The 20,100-nt window shown below is 43.5% G+C and overlaps 1 protein-coding gene across 2 annotated transcripts in view; it reads right to left on the bottom strand.

Annotated features, from left to right (window-relative positions):
• BRINP1 (BMP/retinoic acid inducible neural specific 1) overlaps positions 1-20,100 on the bottom strand; it is a 109,706-nt gene that overhangs the window by 88,524 nt on the left and 1,082 nt on the right. Inside the window, exon 1 of one of the 2 annotated variants that reach the window (XM_080990885.1) lies at positions 17,307-17,389. The exons of the other annotated variant lie outside the window; for it this stretch is intronic. The gene's annotated coding sequence lies outside the window, so the exon portion shown is untranslated. Of the gene's footprint in view, positions 1-17,306; positions 17,390-20,100 lie in introns of those variants that run through there. 2 annotated transcript variants of the gene reach the window in all.

The following is a 20,100-nucleotide window of genomic DNA, read 5'->3' as shown; positions in this document are numbered from 1 at the left end:
AAATGCCCTGAAACAACCTGATCTCGTTTACTGAAAGGCTACAGTAAGGGGAAGGGTCATAGCTCAGGGTCAATGCACCTGCCTCGCACAAAGAACGGGCCATGCTCAATCTCAGCATCTCCAGGTAAGGCTAGAAGTATCCCCTGCCTGAAACCCAGGAGAGCCACTGGCAATCAGTATGTAGACAATACTGAACTAGATAAACTGATGATCTTTCATTGCTTTTATTTATTTATTAAATTTGTTTAGTCACTTTGTCCTGTCCAGAGCAATTCTGTGTTCCACCCACACTGTAGTGCTACTACCAGGTTTCCCCACACTGTATTATACTTTTGGGGGACCCTTCTGATTGTACTTTTAGCATCAGGGTTTTCCAACAGATTCCTAGAGTTGGAAGGCACCAAAGGCACTGCAGTTTTGATGTAAATTAAGACAATTCATTCACCAGCATCCATCAGCCCATGCAATCTTTACTTTACTGTTCCTGCATGTGGGTAGCTGGAGTGCCTTCAGTATGAATAGCTCCAGAGAATATATACAAGTGAACTGAGACCAAGCAGATACACAATGCAGGTAAGATGTCTGTATATAGAGTACTGTACGTGCAGTAGAGGGAAGAACAGCAGCAGCCACCAAAAAGTCATCCATAGCAAATATGAGACATTAGCTAATATATTTATTTTGAGGTGTTGGAATCCCTCAGTAGAAGGCAGCTTCCTATGTTCCTATGTACGAAGAAATAGCAAAAGAAACCCCCAAACCCCACACTGCTTGGTTTAAGAGATGTGAATGAAATTCTGTGGAAGAACACTGAACAAGTGATAGACATTATAGGTTTTTAAATAGAGGTTGGATTAGATTTTTATCTGTGATTTTTGCTCTGTGGGGGCTTGGATAAGATGACCTCTGGGCTGCCTTCCACCTCTACAGTACTATGTTCTAAAAAGACTCAAGCATGTGTCTAGGTATTGAGAAAAAGCCCATACTTGATAACCTTGTGAAAGGCAGATGCATTGATACTTGAAAGGAGAATGTCCTTTCTTGCTGTGCATTGCTTGCTGGAGCCACAGCAATAAGAACTTGATTTGAGAACAATGGTAAGAATATAGTGCAGATGGTGGTCGGAAATGTAAAAAGAATGTGCCAGCCAGATAAAATACCTTTCTTCACATTCAGAGGAGCTTCAAAGGAATGTGAAGGAAACAATCTGGAACAACAAAGGATTGTGCAAGGACAATGACTGTCTGTAGTTGGGCTGAATTTGACCACATTTCCAATATCCTGGAAGTGAGCTAGGTTGGGCAAAATTGAACATGGGGAGGCAAGTTGGGAGTTGGGCTAAATTGTGCCATTGTCCAAATAATCTACAGAGGGCAGAGCTAGCACCCTACTTCCCTCTGATGTGGTAGTGGGGTGTGGTCATGCTGGGCTGGCATGGGTGGCATGGGACACAGGTGGTGCTGTGGGCTAAATCACTGAACCCCTTGGGCTTGCCGATCGGAAGGTCGGTGGTTTGAATCTGCTTGACAATGGTGAGCTCCTGTTGCTCTGTCCCAGCTTCTGCCAGTTTGAAAGCACACCAGTGCAAGTATATAAATAGGTACCGCTGCTGTGGGAAGGTAAACAGCCTTTCCATGTGCTCCGGCACTTGTCACAGTGTCCCATTGTGCCAGAAGCAGTTTAGTTATGCTGGCCACGCTAAGTCATGCTGGCGCCGCTGAAGCAAAAACATTCTTTTCCCCGCATGAGGGAAGGCAAGGCGGTGGCTATTTACCTTTCCATGGCTCACACCATGTAGCTAACAAGCAGCTTCCCCAGCAGGGCGCAGAACTGCTTCAGAGTGCAGCCGCCCAGGTGTTCCCCACTTCCTCTGGCGGGGAGCATCGCTGCCACAGACACCGGCGGGCGTCACTCCCGAGGTGTCTCCAAGCCCCTGTCGCCGCAACTGCCCTTCCTGAGGTCAGTTGCCGGCAACTCCATGGTGGAAATCCGAACTGTGTCTCCTTTTCCCTCTTCCCCACACTGGAAGAAAAGATTGCTGCATGTGTGATGGATGGAGAAGGGGCTTGTCTCAAGCAGCTGCCCACCTCACTTTTGACCCCCAAGCCTGTCTGTCGCAAAAACCATCACTCTCATGCGCTATGCCTGCTGCCCGGATTCCCGGACCGTCCCTGGGCTGGATTTAGAAGGCAATTGGGCCTGATCCAGCCCATGGGCCTTAGTTTGCCGACCCATGTCTAAGATGCTATTCAGTACATTAGAAGGGGGGGGGGGGAGAGAGAGAGAGAGAGAGAGAGAGGACTTCCATCAGCAACTGGGTCGCAGGAGCTCCCAGAAGGGGATCCTCTTACATTCTGCAGTGCAAAACATAGCAACCATTCCCCTTAATTAGAGAATGCAAAGTGGAATTAACTGACATGGAATCACTGAAGCCTTTATGGTCTTTACTTTCGTGGTGCTTTTATGACCTCCCACAGCTCAGAATCCTGCGGGACACCAGCTCCTTCCTAGTGGCTTCTTTTTGAAAAGGCTTTTTTGTGTTCTCATTTGCAAAGTGCTTGGCTCCCTTCCATCCTGCCCTCAAAGAATTCTGCCTCTCATTGCAATCCCCCACCCCTATCTATATTCCTCCCTCCAGGCTAAACAACACATATTTTTCCTCCTTTTTTTTTTTTTTTTTTACTTATTTAATTTGTGTTTGTAGAGCGACTCAATGGTATATTAGTATAATGTAATTACAACTTCTCTCTCTATTCTTTTTTCTTTTTAATGCTTTCAGTAACCAATAAGTGCCACATTTCTTGCTGCTCAGTCATCCTAAACAGTGACAGTATTAGAGCAGGGACAGGCTGGCCAAGGGTCTTCCTTTGCCAAACATAGCCATCTCTTTCAGGGTAGGGAACTGGATCCAAGATGGTTATTTCTCTTACTACTTGCAAGCCAATTTGGGTGGAATTCTACCTTGCTGTAAACCACACATGAGCTGTAAACCAGAGGACAAACATTGGATGGGATTAGCATAACATGTGAACTGGGAAATGATACAGAAGCCACAACCAAGCTAGCTTCTAAACTTTCTTCTCTTGAACTTTGAATGGGCTTTTATAAATGGCTAAACAAGCTACATGCACACACAGAGAATGAATGAACAAAACACAGATATGTAGGAAGAGAATTGTTAAGATCATGGAATGCCCAGCAAGGCAATCAAGACAAGTAAGAAACCAATCAAGGCAAGTGGGGAAAGAACAATCAAAGGGATCATCTCAAGGGGGCTGAAGAAGAAAGTGGAAAGTTTATCACAAAGACATGAAGATGCAATTATTGTGTGCAAGATAGTGGTGCCATTTTACCTTGACATTTCTCTCTCTCCTTGTCTAAAGAAAATATCACAGCTAAAGATTTGCTTATTCTCTACATAGGAAGCTGTCTTGCATGATGTCAGACTATTTGACCATCTAGCTCACTTTATCCAGCAGCACCTGTTACCAGAATATTTTGGCAGCAGATGCCAGAGATTTGCATGCAAAGAAAATGCCCTGCCACTGAGGTGTAGTCCCTCCCTAGTGATCCTGGATTGGGCGGGACCACCCATGTGACCAATACAGGAAGCGTTATCGATGGGCTTCATTTGCCAACATCAAAAACAAGAATAAAACCTGATTGGCTACATCCTGTATGTGATCCCTGATTGTCTGGGATCACTTGAAAAGGAACAAAACAGGCAAAAGTAATATTAACCCTTGATATTTAGAGGTAGACATCATTCACCATCTTTTGCCCCAACATTCATTCATGAATGATATTGAAGCCACACCTGTGTCCAGAATAACATCCCTCCCTGTGGAAGTGCTTAATGATGTTTGCATTAATCTTGGAAGGTTGTATGCTATTCTGAATGAGAAGGAAGAGAGAGACATTTGCAAAGAAAAGCCAGGGGGGTGGAGGTAGAGATATGTTAAGATTTTGACCTATTGATTTGTACATTTGTACATTCATCTTCCATGTTATAACAATGGGGTAATAATACCCCATAGAAATTATTAAATGCTTCTTTTCCTAAAGTTACTATTTTTCTTTGGGATTTTTGTTTAAAGAACTTCACAAGTAGGATTCAGTTTTTATGAGAAGCAGGTCACCTTCCAAACTATATGTTAAAAGCACATTTATACCACTTTAACATTCATGCATTCCCAGTAAGAATCCTGGGAACCACAGTTTACCTCTCAGGGAGCTGCAAGTCCCAGCATCCTTAACAAGCATTTATCAAGATTGTGGGGGGCATGTTCTTAAAATAGTATGAGTGCTTTAAATGTATGGTGTGGGTATGACCTCAGGCCGCAAAATGCATGGTGTGTAACCTGTTGGAAGAGAAGACAGAGTTTAATGGTTTTATACTGGTTTGCCAGCAAATTTCCACCTGTGTGAAAAGGAGAAAAAAGTTAGTCATTTTGACAGGGATGTCCCCTGTGACCATTATTCTTTATTTTAGTGTGAGAGACCCTGGCTAGAAGTTTAAAATCTGATGAAGAAATAAAGGGAATAACAGTAGGGTACAAAGCGTATACACTTAAGGCATTTGCAGGCATTTGTGGTAACTGTGGAAGACCCTGTGGTCCTGGAACTGATTTCTAAATTTGGATACGTTGAAATGAAAGCTTTAAAATAAATAAAAGCAAAACAAAAGTGCTGGTGAATAATGTGACTGACCAATATAAAAAATAATTACAATTATTAACAGGATTAATGATTGAGAGGGGAAAAAAATATTTAGGAGTGTGGATAACAGCTAAGAATATAAATATTTTAAAAGATAACTATATGACAGCTTGGAGAGAAATAAAGAAAAATCTGGAGGTGTGGGGAAGGATGAACTTATCATTACAATGGTACCTCGGGTTAAGTACTTAATTCGTTCCGGAGGTCCGTTCTTAACCTGAAACTGTTCTTAACCTGAGGTACCACTTTAGCTAATGGGGCCTCCCGCTGCTGCCACACAGCCAGAGCATGATTTCTGTTCTCATCCTGAAGCAAAGTTCTTAACCCGAGGTACTATTTCTGGGTTAGCGGAGTCTGTAACCTGAAGCGTCTGTAACCCGAGGTACCACTGTACCAGATTTGTCTGGCAGACGAAGAAGCCAAGAATAAAATATAAATTGCTGATACTCTAAAGAAAGCGATGGGTTCTCCCTGCCGGATTTAAGTATATATTATGAGGTGTCCTGCCTATGCTGGCTAAAGGAATGAATATCATTAAAAAAATACTGATGTTTTAGATCTTGAAGGCCATGATAATAATGGCTGGCATGCATATTTGTGGTACGATAAAGTTAAAGTACATAGACCTATCCTAAACCATGTAGTAAGGAAAGTGGTTTATGAAGTATGGGGAAAATATAAAAATTTATTAGAACAAAAAACACCATGGTGGCTTTCCCCGATATCTTTAAAAAAATTAAACATGAGAAATGATTGGGCAACTTATAAAGAATTATTAATGGAAGTAGAACACAAAATTAAAGAGGTTTGAAGATATAAGAGGACTATTAACTGATTGGTTACAATATCATAAGCTTAATGACATATTTAAGATGGACAAAAAGAAAGGCTTTTCTAATTAAACCTCTAATTTTGAAAAAGTGTTGTTAGAAAATAAGACTTAATTGCTTTCTAAAATGTATAAATATTAGAATGGCATACAAAAGATGAACACGTCAAATCAGTTATGATACAGTGGACCAGGGACTTTGGGTATAATATACAACTTGCAGCATGGGAGAGGCTATGGAACTGGGATTTAAAGTTCACAGCATGTTATACTTTGAAAGAAAACTATATGAAAATGATGTATTAGTGGTATTTAACTCCTAGTAAATTAGCTAAAATGTACAAAACAAAGTCAAGTACATGCTGGAAATGTAAGGAAAAAGAAGGCACCTTTTATCACATGTGGTGGACTTGTAAAGTAGTCAAAGAATTCTGGGAAATGAAATATAATGAACTGGGGGAAAATGTTTAAAATAACCTTTTCTTTTTTTAAAAAAATGAAGCTTTCTTTTTAGGGATTTTAGGTGCCGAAATACCAATGGACCAAATGAGACTATTTATGTATGGGACCGCTGCTGCCCGGATGTTACTTGCCCATTTATGTTACTTGCCTATTTATGTATGGGACCGCTGCTGCCCGGATGTTACTTGCCCAGTGATGAAAAGAGGACATAGTACCTGCCAGAGAAGAATAGCAGATTAAACTGATGACTTCTGCTGAGATGGCATAAATGACCGGAAGAATTAGAAACCAGGAAGACCAAAAATTTAATAAGGAATGGAGAAAATATACAACTTGCCTTAAAAATCATTATAAACAATTAAAATTATTCCTGATTGTTCAAATTACTTCCCAAAAACTTGATCCATGTTGCCTTTACAACAGCCGTATACAGTATATTAATTACAAAAATAAAAGCCAGTCCCATTATTCCAACTGCTTTTGCATTTGACCCTGATTTCCACTGGTATGTGGCACCCAAAAGCCCCCCCCCCCAAACACAGCCCTTTAGCTGAAAAAAGAGAAAAAGTTCCCTGCCCCAGCTTATTGTTAAAAGCCACCCAGAGAACTTAATTGGCTGGAAGATGAAAACTACAAAACAAAGAAAAGATCCCATCATTTCCAATTGAATTGCTTCTTTGTTCCAATGTTAAGACTTCTATGTGCCATTTGGAGATTGATTGATTTATTTGTGGAATGGAAACAAGCCGTTCCCTCTTAAAGAAGAAGAAAAGTCTGAATTTTGTTTCTGTTTCCAGACATGGAGGCTGCTTTCCCATAATCGGGAAAGGTTCTGATGGAGGGGGGGTGCAGCTGTGGCTGAGATGTCCCCTGAAACTCCCTGAGACAATTCAGGGAGACTTGAAACCCCCTTGGTTACCGTGGATCTGGATCCTGCCGCTGCTGAAGCAAGAAGGCTCCGAAACGGGCTGGAAGAGAATGGCACTGGGTCTTCAAGCTCTCTGCCAATGAGCCAGCCTCCGTATCTGCCATGGCAGGTGCAGATTCCCTTCTCAGTTTGGCTAACTGGAACTAAGTTAAAGATGTGGAGAAGATGTGGAGAACAAGCTGCTGACATATTTGGCTGCTGGAACCAAGGTTGGTGATGAAGTTGATTCCTGCTGTAGAGAATTGGAAGAGGAGAAGGATAGCTCTCTATATTTTTAAGGTTCCTTGTTTTTGTGGTTACCCTCCGGCCTTAATGGAATAAATGCTTACAAAAGAGGACCCTAGAGTTTAAACTAACCTTAGCTTGATATACCTGGCTGTATTTAAGTAAAAGAGAATAAATACAGAATGAGTTATGAGGAAATTGTGTGTGCAAAGCTTGTGAAGTGAAGGAGGAGGGGAAGAGATTTATATTTTTTCTTCTTTGTGTCAAGGGATGATTACACACACCCCTCCAGAATTTAGTTTGGAATATTGGAAATGACTGCAATAAATTTGGAATTGTGTTGGAAAGGGGTATGTGAAAAGGACACTGTCTGTGTGTTTATGTGCTGTGTTGTGTGGGTGGGAGGGTGGGTGGGCACACTCACTCACTATCAAGAGATATTACCCACCCTCACCCAGACTGTGGAGGTAAAAAAGGAAAAGGAGAAATTGGAAATAAAGACCACAGGTTTGAGTTGTTGGAGATGATTGCTTTTTCAAAAGCAAGAGAGACTAAGAACTATGTTTGGAAATATAGCTGATTGTGAAACTGGCGAAGAAGCAATGGTGGAGGGGAGGGCATCTTGCTAGTATTTTAAAGTTTTCAAGGAATAATAGTCTTCCTCCCCAATGGTCTTTGTGGGCCAGTTTCTGCGATGATGTGTGTAGGGCTGTATAAAGAGAGCCCTTCTTGCTTAGAGTTAATACCAGATGGCTGTCCTTGAGAAATAATCTTACAACAGATAATAGAATGCAAACGCTGTGGAGACAGCATGAATTGCAAAACATGGAACTGGATAGGAAATGGGCACTGGCTGTGAGGAGTGTAGACTGGAAAAGTGAAGATGGGCAACTACTGAAAGGTGAAGGATGGAGGAGAAGATAGACACAGATGGCAGCACACCCAAGAAGAAAAGAAAGAAAAACTAATATAAAATTATAAGTAATGATTTAAAGTGGATAGGCAACAGGATGTATAATATCTTTTGTTCTTTAAGGGAATATGTTATTGTTATGTAAATATACGCGCAGGAATTGATAAATCGATAGATGATGTATAATGGGGAAGGGAAAAAATAAAAATTGTAAAAATTGTAAATCAAATATAAGGAATGAAATGGGAATTAGAAATAAATATGTAAAATCAAGCAGATGGGGAAAAGTTGGGAAGCATCTAGGACGAAGAGCAGGAAGTCAATTTTTGGAAAAAATGTATTAAAGATAATGCAATTTGGTATTGATTTGTTAAAAATTTGCAAAACTAATAAATATTATTTGACAAAAGAAAGAATAAAAGTCCCAGGGCAATATAAAAAGTAAAGAAAAATACAATAAAATGGCATAATTCAAAATAAATTTAACAGCCCTCTAAAAGACAATTAAGGTAAAGGTAAAGGGACCCCTGACCATTAGGTCCAGTCGTGACCGACTCTGGGGTTGCGGCGCTCATCTCACTTTATTGGCCGAGGGAGCTGGCATACAGCTTCCGGGTCGTGTGGCCAGCATGACTAAGCCGCTTCGGGCAAACCAGAGCAGCGCACAGAAATGCCATTTACCTTCCCGCCGGAGCGGTACCTATTTATCTACTTGCAATTTGATGTGCTTTCAAACTGCTAGGTGGGCAGGAGCAGGGACCGAGCAACGGGAGCTCACCCCGTTGCAGGGATTCGAACCACCGACGTTCTGATCGGCAAGTCCTAGGCTCTGTGGTTTAACCCACAGCGCCACCTGCGTCCCAAAAGATAATTGGTGCTACTTAAATACCTGGGAAAGTAAAAAGAATCTCTTAGTCTGGTGCCAAGATGATGGCAAGGTTGCTGCCAAATGGACCTCTCTGGCAAAAGCATCTGATCAGCACCAGCTTAGGGTGGTAGGGTAGTTCTCTTACACAGGGCACCAAGCCGAGGAAGTACAAAACTGAGAAGTTCCATGATTGAGAAGGTTCATTTGGGGGGAACCAAATTTTGGGCTCACTCAGGGAGCCATGCTATCGAGGATTACCAAACTTTGCCCTGATCTGATAATTGAAAAAATGATATAGAGAAGACCCATTCTCCCCTCATCACGCTCCAGACCTCCACCAGTGTGGTAGTACGTGGGTAAGGGTTTCAGGGTTCATGCAGGGTTCCTGGAGGAAATAGTCCCTAGATGTATAAGGCTTTAATAGTCAAAAGCAGCTCAGAAAGAAATGGGTAGTCAGTGAACCTTATAAAGTAAGTTCCCTTAGGCAAAGGCTTTGGGACATTTCACATAGCGACCTGCGATCTTGATCCCATGTAATTTGTGGCCCGGTAGCAGCAGGAATCCAATACGGGTACAATTTTCAGATACCCTCATATCTTAGGAACCTGTCTGTACCAACCTATTGGCATTTATTTACCAAAGCCAGACTAAATGTATTTCCATCAGAAGTGCTAAATGGTAGACTGAGAGGCATCCCTTATCAGAATAGGCTTTGTTTATGTTCTTAGGACATTGATTTCATGAAGCATATTTTACTGCATTGTGGGCAGTACGAGCAAGCAAGAGACCAACTGATCAAATCCTTACTGGCAAATCTGCCGGGAAAATTTGAAGCCTCCCATATTAAATATCTTTTGGATGACTGGTCTAATGATATTACACCGGTCGTGGCAAAGTTTCTCTTGGAAGTTAAAAGAAACAAGGATCATCATGCTTGAGACAAAACAAAACAACCGCCTTGGTTCCTCCCTCTTTTGTGGCTGGCTGTCTTAACTGTATTTTGTTCTGAAATTGTTGGATGGGTCTTTGGATTGCAATAAAGATTTTATTTATTATTTATTATAAAGTAAGTTGAGTTCATTACAGAAATAGCGGGATATAATATTATTATATTATATTAATTATTGCACTACATTATAAACGTATCACTGGATAGTTTAAAAACAAACAAACCTCAAAGCAGTTTACAAAAAATAAAACAGTAAAATCAATAAGAATTTACAACCCTACTTTAAAACTTACAAAAATTAAAATACTAAAACAGATTAAAATTATTTCAACTTTCTGCCCCCATCATTGCATTTAGCAGCTTGCCAGTTGGCCACGGGTTGGAAGCAATTCAATACAGGCAGATGAGCTTTGGAAGAAGGATAGATTGTTCAACCCCTTCCCTAACAGCCTATTTCACTTTCATGTTGGCTACTTTCCTTACTGCTCGGCAGCACTGGATCATATTGGACTGCTTGATCCTTTGACTTCCTAGCCTGCTAAGAAGAGGATAGCTTGTGTTTCCCATGCAAATGCAGAAAGATAGTGCTGAGACCACACTCTTTGTGGGGGCAGTCAAGCACCATGGTGCTTAAATGTAGGGTTGCCATATTTTGAAGAGCAAAAAGAGGATGCAGAACCCCCTTGCCTTCCACAGCGCAAGCGCATTGGGGGGACACACTCCATACCCTCAAACAACAACAATAATTATTTTATTATTTATACCCCACCCATCTGACTGGGTTGCCCCAGCCACTCTGGGCAGCTTCCAACATTTATAAAAACATAATAAAACATTAAACATTAAAAAAACTTCCCTATACAAGTCTGCCTTCAGATGTCTTCTAAAGGCATAATGGCAAAAATAAATACAATACGATGGTCCAAGCCGTATGGTGATCAAAGGAAAGGAGCTAAGCTTTTAGGGGGGAAATGGGGTGCCAATTTCTTCAGCTATCTCCTCTACTCTTGTGCTCAACAAGTAAAAACATATTCTAGTACTAACACCTTGAACTTGGCCTGGTAGCAAATTGGCAAACACTGCAGACCTCAGAGCACAGGTGCAGACAAGACCTCACTCCCATCAGCATTCATGCTGCAGCATTCTGCACAAATTGCAGCTTCCAGATCAAGTGCATGGGAAGCCATGAATAGCTTGCCATGAAATACTATCCTCTTAGCAGGCAAGTAAATGGTTTCCCCAGCCAGCCACATTTTGTAGTTCAATTTGCACGGCTTGCAATATGGAATACAACATGAACGCAGAAATCCAAAACAATTTTCTGAAAAGGCAATACAAAAGCTGACTCTCACAATTAAGACAGGCAGCGACAGGCAACCAACAGGAGCAAGAAAACATCCATTAAATGCACAACAGGGGCAGGAAAACATCCATTAAAACAGTTTTAAGCTGGCACTGAAAAGGCAAATGAAGCTGTGCCAAACCGACATTTGTGGGGGAGGGTGCTGAGGGCTGGTCTAAGATATTTCGCTGCCTGAGACGAAACAGGAAATTATATTTCCCTCCCCACTCAATCTTCACAGTCCTCACCCAAAGGTTCATGGTAGGAATGGGCAAACCTTTAAATCTCTCATTTTTCCAATCTTAAATTCTGTTGCCCCCTTTCCCACATTGGTTTGCAGTAAATGAATAATAATAAAAAGCCTCATAAAAGCTGATGAGCATTTTAGTGAATTTCTCCTAATAATACACTGCTTAACGAAGCAGCTTTTCCTAATATAATGCATTTTTGCATATTATTTTCACAAATATAGGCATCTTTTTTCATTCACACTATTACCCTCATATATGCATTCTTGTACACATTAATTTGCTGGAGCACAATTTGGGAAAGTGCAAGTTTCAACAGATTTGCTGCGTTTCAATCTGCATATTGCTTTGGAAAGTGCAGATTCCAGGGGGTTGCTTGAAACACAAACTGAATCGAATTTCCCATCCCTAGCGCACAGTATCTGAGACAAGTGCCTTCCCTGGGAGTAAACCACAACAATAATCAATTAAACAACTGACAGTTTGCTGTTGTTGCACACAGGGCTGGCCCTATTGTTAGAGTAAGATGACTGCCAACGTGGAGAAGTGGTTAAGTCATTGGGGCCTGGGGAACAGGGGTTCAAATCTCCAGTCAGCCATGAAGCTTTCTGGGTGACCTTGGGGGCCTAGACACCATCTCTCACCCTGAATTACTTCATGGCATGGAGAGGGAGAGAGCCATGTATGCTCCCTTGAGCACCTGGGAGCAAAGGTGGAATATAAAAACAAAGATGTAAAAGCAAATAAATATAGATGTTTAGAGGGGGTAGCAGTTCATGCTGTGCCTTCCACCCTCAGGACACTACCCCATCCCCAGTGTTGAAGGAAGATTCAATTGCCCAGCTTCTGTACATAGGATTGTGAGAGTGGCACCATCTTGTCTTTTTCCTCAGGCAACAAAATGTCTGGAGCAATTCCTGTTTTCAGGCAATGCCTGAATTCAGCTGCCTGAGGCAACTGCTTCATTCTGCCTAATGTGGCAGTAGCCACCAGCTCACATGATTTTAAAACAGGGTAAGAAACATTCCAGGAGAACAAGGGTATTGATGACTACTGCCCATGGCAGCTATGCTACACTTTAACTGTGTGCAGCGACATTAGTTGCTAGGAATTGCAGGTGAAGAAACTGTTGTGCTCAAGTTGTGTTTGTGGGCTTCCCATGAACATCCTGTTTGTCACTGTGATCACAGAGTGCTCCTCTATGTCAGCACTTATGGTATGCCAAAGGTGAGGTAAAATAGGACACTTCTCTCCAGTCTGGTATACCCACCTTAAGATACATGATGCATGCTTAGCACATTGCATTATGGAAACCAAGTGAGAAAATGCTCATAACTTCCATCTAAACATGTAAAAGGCATTATCAGAGTTCAAAGCCACATTTCAACAGGGTCCAGTGATGGGTGTGGCTGGGGAGAGTTCTGAGGGCCAGAAAGAAAGGCCTGGAGGGCCATATTGCATTCCCTTCCAGGGCCAGAATTTTCTCACCCCTCTTTTAGTATGCCCCCCCCCAGCTGCTATTTTTAGAAGAGTACAGGGAGAAGATAATTTAACTCAGTTTAGTGGAAATAACAGGTGGGGGGTGGGGGTTTCATCAGCACCCTCAACCCTAACTCTTCCTCATCCTGATTTGAACATTGTATTTAATAGTGACATAGAGGATTTGCTTTTTTCAATTAAAAAAGAGAGAGAGAGAGATTAGAGGCAGGCAATTGTGACCTTATGTGAGAGGGGAAATAAATAAATAAACAAACAGAGATCCAGGGAAACCTACAGTTCTCCACTCTCAATTTATTTACTTTCCTCCACTTGTGCACCCAGAGGGTTTGCCTCACTTTCCAGGCTTTGGGGAGGGAGTGGAAGGGCTCTGATAGTACCTCAAAACCCTCACACCACACCACTTTCAGGAGCCGTCTTCCCAAAGCCCAGTAAGCAAGGTGCTAGGCTTGGAGAAGGATGCTCTGGGATGCAACTGAGGTGCCAGGCTTTGGGAAGAAGGCACAGGGCTCTGAGGCAGTGGGCTTTGGGAAGGAGGAATGCTTCACTGCCAGCAGTGCCATCTTTAGGGTGGTGAAAGGAATTACTGTGAAAATAAGAAATATTTTGGGGGTAAGGAGGTGCCAGGTTGAGGCAGTGGGCTTTGGGAAGGAGACTCCAGGGTTTTGAGGTGCCAGGTTTAATTGCACAGTGCAGTCTATAGGGTGGTGAATTTTTTTGTCCTTGATTAGGGTGCTGTATTACCGAAGTTCACCCCTGCTGCCAGAGCCATCTCATTGCCTTCCCTCAGCCCATTAACTGAGGTGCAGGGATTCTGAAGTACGTGTCAGGCTTTGTGAAAGAGGTGCAAGAACTAGGTAACTGAGGCACCAATTTTGGCAAGGAGGTGTGTGAGCTTTGAGGTGCCAGGCTCGCTGTGGACTTTGGGGTGGTGCAAGGAATTATTGTGAAAATAAGAAACATTTAGGGAGGGCACCAGATATTATCTTGAGGCGCTGGGCTTTGGGCAGGAGCTGCAAGGGCTCTGAAGCCTGCTTCGGGAAGGAGGGCTCTGGGGCACCAGGCTTGGGGAAAGAGGCAAGAGGGCTCTGGGACACTGCCAGAGCCATTTCACTCTTCCCAGAGCAGGGTAATAGAGACACGGGGCTTTGGGAAGGAGGTTCAGGGGTTCTGGAATGGAAATGAGGCTCTGAGTTTTGCGAAGGAGGCGGTGGGGCTTTGGGGTGCCAGGCTTTGCAGCTGACAGCGTGTCTTTAGGGCAGAGCAAGGAATAATTGTGAAAATAAGAAATATTGGGAGGGAGGCACAAGAGCTGGATAACTGAGGTGCTAGGCTTAAGAAATGCGGCACAGCAGCTTTGAGGTGCTGGACATCATCTTTAGGAGATTATTTTTGTCCTCAACCAGGGTACCATATTGCCAAAGTCTGTATCTGCTGCTGGAGCCACCTCGCTGGTTCCTAAAGCCTAGAAACTGAGGCACTGTCCTTTGGGAAGGAGACACAAGGTCTCTAGGACATGCCACACTTACAGAAGGAAGGGGGAGGGTTCTAAGGTGCAGGGTTTGGGGAAGGAGGCAGGAGGATTCTGGGATGTTGCCAGAGCCCTATTACTGCCTTCCCATAACTTGATGCCTGAGGTGCTAGGCTTTGGGGAGTAATTGAGAGTGCTTTGGGACACTTTCAGGGCCATCTTGGCTGTGGATCACTATAGACAGCACTGTATTTATGGTGGAGGGTGGGCACAAGGGCCGGGTAAATGTGACAGGCACTGTGAACAAGGCACAAGAGCTCTCTCACTGCCTTCCCAAACCCTTTGGGAAGGAGGGCCTGGCATATGGGAAGAAGGCACAAGGGCTATGGGACACTGCTGGAACCTCCATACCTTCCCAAGCCTGGCACCTCAGTTAGGCAGTTTTGGGGAGGAACAAGCTTCACACAGAGCATCAGTAAGTCTATAATACCACACAAATGAAGCTTTCTCTTCTGTTCTTTTTTTTAAAAGTCATTGTTCACACAATGTCTAGTTTGCTTATGGAATTCACTGCTACAAGATGTGGTTTCAGCTGCAAACTTAGACTTCATTAAAAGGGGGAGTCTTGGGCAAATCCATGGAGGATAAGGTCTACTGAAGGCTATCCCTCTGAAGGCTAAGTGGAACCTTCAGCTTCAGAAGCAGTCTACCTCAAAACATCTGCTACTGCAGGAAAAACAGTTGGAGGAAGTGGTTTCCCCCCACATGCCCTGCCTGTTAGTTTTTAATTCTTCCTGAAGGCATCTAATTGGCTGGTGTGGGAAACAGAGTGCTGGACTAGTTGGACCATTGATTTGATACAACAGTGTTATGGTTAGTAAAAGTGGTTAGGTAAGGTTGCCAAAGTGAAAATCTGGGCATAAAAGTTATTGAGCTTTTTGGGGGAGAGGGGACAAAATTGTTGGGCTTTTCTTTGGGAATCCTAAAGAAAATATATGGCAACCCTAGTTTATGCAAGGGTGCTTTAGCCATTACCAGTCTCTCTGTCTCTCTGTCCCCCTCCCTCCCTCTCTCTCTCTCTCTCTCTCTGTGTGTGTGTGTGTGTTCGGCAGATCTAAACCAAATAGGAATTTAAATTGCTCTGGTATACAGCTGGCATCCGCAAATCTATAGGCGGGCCCCAGAAATGGTGTCAGAGCTCCCCCTTCTGGGAGACACAGTGTCTTCATGGGATGAGTTTTTCTAGAGACAAGGAGAACAGACAAGGGTGATTTGATTGTGTTGCCTGAAAGGTGCTTAAATATACCTGCATTTCATCAAAGGTTCCCATGTATAAAACCACATGTTTGAAACATGTTCATGCCCTTCCCCTGACAACCTTAACATATCAAGATTCAAATGTTCTTTTATTTGTTATTTCTGCATCCTCTCTCTTCTTCCAATTTACCCCCTTTCTCCATCCTTGTCCCCGCTTTACCAAGACATTTTAAGATTATTCTGTCATCCCCTGATATTTCCCTCCCACTACACAAACAACCCCTCTTGCTTTGCATCGTGACATACCTAAACAACCCACACTGAGTCTGACAGCAGAACAGATTTTGAGATACATGTTAAAAAGCGGCATTCAGACGTGAGTCTCCCACACACACACACTCACTCTCTCTCTCTCTCTCTCTCTCTCTCACACACACACACACACATAACACACTATTTCACAGGCAGAGATGGTTCCCTAATTCAGCTTAATTATTATGACAGTTTTCCCACCTTCCCAGCTCACCCCCTAATGTTAATCCTAAACACCTGCAAATGTGCTTATCAAAAAAAAGAGAGAACCTGACTTTGTATTAGCTGATGCCACAAATATTTCCAAGTTCTTAAATATGGAATTGTTGGGGAAGGAAGGGGGTAGGATATACAGTGGGACCCCAGGGGCACGGGAGTCAAAGCAAAGACCATTCTCAGCAGTCCTCTCTTGGGGGACCAGCTTTTTCTCCCTGCAGCAATCACTGCAAAATAAGACATTTCATCAGGGCAGTTGTCTGGCCCTATTAAATGCTGCCTTGAGGGGATTATACAGTCTCTTAACTAGGCCCTGGAAAGAGAAGTGGGATAAACTTGGGAGCATTTTAATTTAGTACAATTGTATTGCTGCCAGTGAGGGTTGAGCTATGCAAGCAAGGAAGTGTTGGTTCTGATCTCACTAGGGAGACTTGGGCATTTTCCAGGGAATGTGCATCATCCATATTGCAAACCCATCCATGGTGCCACTCATACGCACCATCCCCTTATATTCCCCACTGGTTCCCTTCTATAAGCAGTGGTATCAACACCCACAAATGCACATGCTCAATGTTCACCCACCATTGTTGCCTTTACTCCCAGATGCTGCCCTTGAAAAAAAGCATTGCCTTTTTTCATAGCCCCAAACACATGAACATGAATGCATTAGAACTGATCTTCTCGCACAACCTCCATCACCCTCACAGATGCACTCACATTGCAGCCTCTTACTCATACACACATGTTCTCACAGCAATAGCCCTCCTTCAACCCCCACCCCTTCATGCAGATGCCTCAATACTTCTGGACATGCATCCTACCCTATTTCTGGAACCAGTTAAAATGAAGGTACAATCCCATGTGTCTTGTGAGCATGGAGCACACTGGCAGACAGCCATGCTCTGTTGCACACATTTTCAAAAGTGCAAACACAGCTGTCTCACAGGCTTCCTCACACACTCCAACACTCACTTGCTAGGCTCACAGGACCATACACAAGATCCTTTCTTGTCCACCACCCTTACAACACTCCAACGTTACATATCCCAATCCTGTGTATCCCAGCTTACCCGAGAGATAAGCACCCTTCCCTCTTTTGCAGGATCCTGTTTTCTTGCCTTTTTTTTCAAAATGAAGGAACTGCAGAGTCCTGAGGACATGAAAAGTGCAGTAAAAGGAAGATGAGGGAAAATGTGTGCAAAGCATTTTCTGCTGAGTGATTAAGGAGCTCTAGTGATGGATAACCCCCCCACCCTACCCCCATCAATGGCTGGAGGAAAACACGGACAGTGCATCCTGCTAGTAGTAAAGGATGCGAGAGGTGAAAGCATATCTATTCACTTCTTAAGATTTGATCTGTACAGACAAGAGGGGCAGAGCTTGCCACAAAGTCCCTGGCAATGATGTCTGTGTATGTGGATGAATGACTGTGCACATCAGTTCAGGGCTGAGAGTAAGGGATACCCAATCAGGAGAGGGAGAATGTCACACCCTCCCAAAGAATTGTGTGTATGTGTCTGCTGCATGTGTTCTTGTTTGCATGCGTGGTGTGGGGGGAAGCGAAGACAGATCTCTCTTGTTTGGCCATTGTTATTTGTATGTGCAACCACACAGTGTGGAAGTTTTGGGTGTGCAAGAGATGAGAAGGGGAACCTGTGTGTGACTGAGTGCAGAATGAAGCCTAAGGGTGCATGCAAGTTGTGTGCAACTGGGGCTGTCTGTGCATGGAAGGAAACTGGGTGGGGATACATGCCGTGCTTTTTTTTCTTTAAAAAACCACGTTTAGGGATACTCTCATTTTCACTCAAGAAAATCACCATTTTATAGTTCAAATTGGGGAAAATAAATACAGTAAATGGACAAAAGTACAAAGATTCAAAAAATGTTTAGGGGTATGTGTACCCCTGCGTCCCCACAGGAAAAAAGCACTGGATACATGTGCATCAGTATAAAATAGGTATTTTATGGGAGAGGAGAGCAGAGGAAAGGAGATCAGAGGAGAGCTTTCTTTGGACAGTTTATGGAAATGGAAGGGGGACATGGTGAAACTTTGTGTGCAAGCAACCATAATGCAAAGTAATAAAGTCCGTGTGGCGCTCTCTCTCTCTCTCTCTCTCTCTCTCTCTCTCTCTCTGTGTGTGTGTGTGTACATGCACGTTTGAAATACAGAGAGAAGCTGTCTGCAATACCTTAGCATGCTTGTGAATAGCAGGCAAAATCTACGTGACCAAGTGGCATGTGTATCTGTGTGCATATAAAAGAAAAGGTGTTGATGGCAAAGTGTGTGTATTTAATACAAATGTGTGTGTGTGTGTGTGTGTGTGTGCCCATGCATGCCAGAGTAGGCCACCAGTGGTGTGTGCCTGTGCAAGTCAGAGACACCAGCTATGTGTTATGAAAGGGATACAAGCACCAATTCATGCGTTGTGTGAGACCAAAAGAAGACGACCTCTGTGAATAAATGTACTGCCTCGTGTGTGTGTGTGTGTGTGCGCGCGCACACGCGCAGTCCATGCATCAGTCCATGCATGTGTTCATATGTATAAAAGATAGTCCTGTGAGAGAGAGGGAAGCAGGCATGGTAAATTGGTGTATAGGACCATCAACAGTGGGAAGGATGCTTGAATCTACCCAGAAATAGCTCTCACTCCCTCCAGAGTTCTTGTTAATCTCTTCTTCCTTTGCACCATCAGCCTACCTCTCTGTAACTCTTCTCAGACCAGCTTAACTCCTATTAAGAAAAGATTTCTCTCCTCTGGGTGGGACACGCTCCATCCCCCATCCTTTCCCCTACAGCTGTGATTTGGGGGTAGCGAATCTTTATCCTGGAGTGGTTTGTCAATAGCCTTCTCATTATACTATGGCTTATGCATCAGAAGTAGCACTGAACCTCTCTCCACAGAGAGAAAGAGAGAGAAAGAGAGAGAGAGAGAGAGAGAGAGAGAGAGAGAGAGAGAGATGTGTGTGTGTGTGTGTGTGTGTGTGTTTGTGTGTGTGTGTGTACATACTTCACCGCACCACCACTACCACGACAGACCACCTTCCCATTAAACCCCTGAATATATATTCTATGACCCTCCAGAGAATGGAGGAATGGCACAGTCTCCATCCATGCTGCATAAATTATTTAAAAGGCTGGCAAAGCTGAAGTTTAGCTTTCAGCTTGCTTCCACTTCCTAAGGTGCCCCCTCCCATCTTGGAGCGCTCCCCTTAGAGACTCCTTTCCCATGCATGCATGGCACCCTGCTGTTCCAATGGATAGATAAATAGATAAGAAGAGACCCACTGAATCAGACCCCAACATCCAGCTAGTCCAGCATTCTGCTTCCCACCGTGAACAGCTACACAGACAGACCATTCTCCCCACATCTAATTTTAACACAATTACTACCTAGTCTCCCTACATACCAGTGGGGCAGGGTGAGGAAGTAACCCCCCCCCCCCATAGCCTGGAATTCAAAGCTTGGATTGTCACTCTGCAAACCAAACACAGCAGTCTATTAAGCAAAGAGGACATTGTCTCCTTGGGGACTCCCCCCCCCCTCCAGGACTCTATTAGACTCTGTCCTGATCAATATATCTTGGCATAGATATCACGGGGGGATGGCGGCTGGGCTGCGGTGGGGGCGCCGAGATTTTGCAAGCCCTCTCTTTCCATGCAGTTTGGTGAGATGCTACTTCAGCCTGAGCATAATGTGTGATTGCACTGCATGAAACAGCTGTACGTGTACACACACACACACACGTCCACCAAACACGCACACTAGCCTTTCCCTCCTTGCCGGGAAGTTTCCTTCAAAAATTATGACCCGAGATCATGACAAATCATGACAGCCCAGCAGAAATAATTCTACAAGGGTGTGT

This window comes from Podarcis pityusensis (assembly GCF_964106645.2).
Source record: "Podarcis pityusensis genome assembly, chromosome: Z".
In the NCBI taxonomy this organism is placed as follows: Eukaryota; Metazoa; Chordata; class Lepidosauria; order Squamata; family Lacertidae; genus Podarcis; species Podarcis pityusensis.
This window is presented reverse-complemented; position numbering and strand designations above follow the sequence as displayed.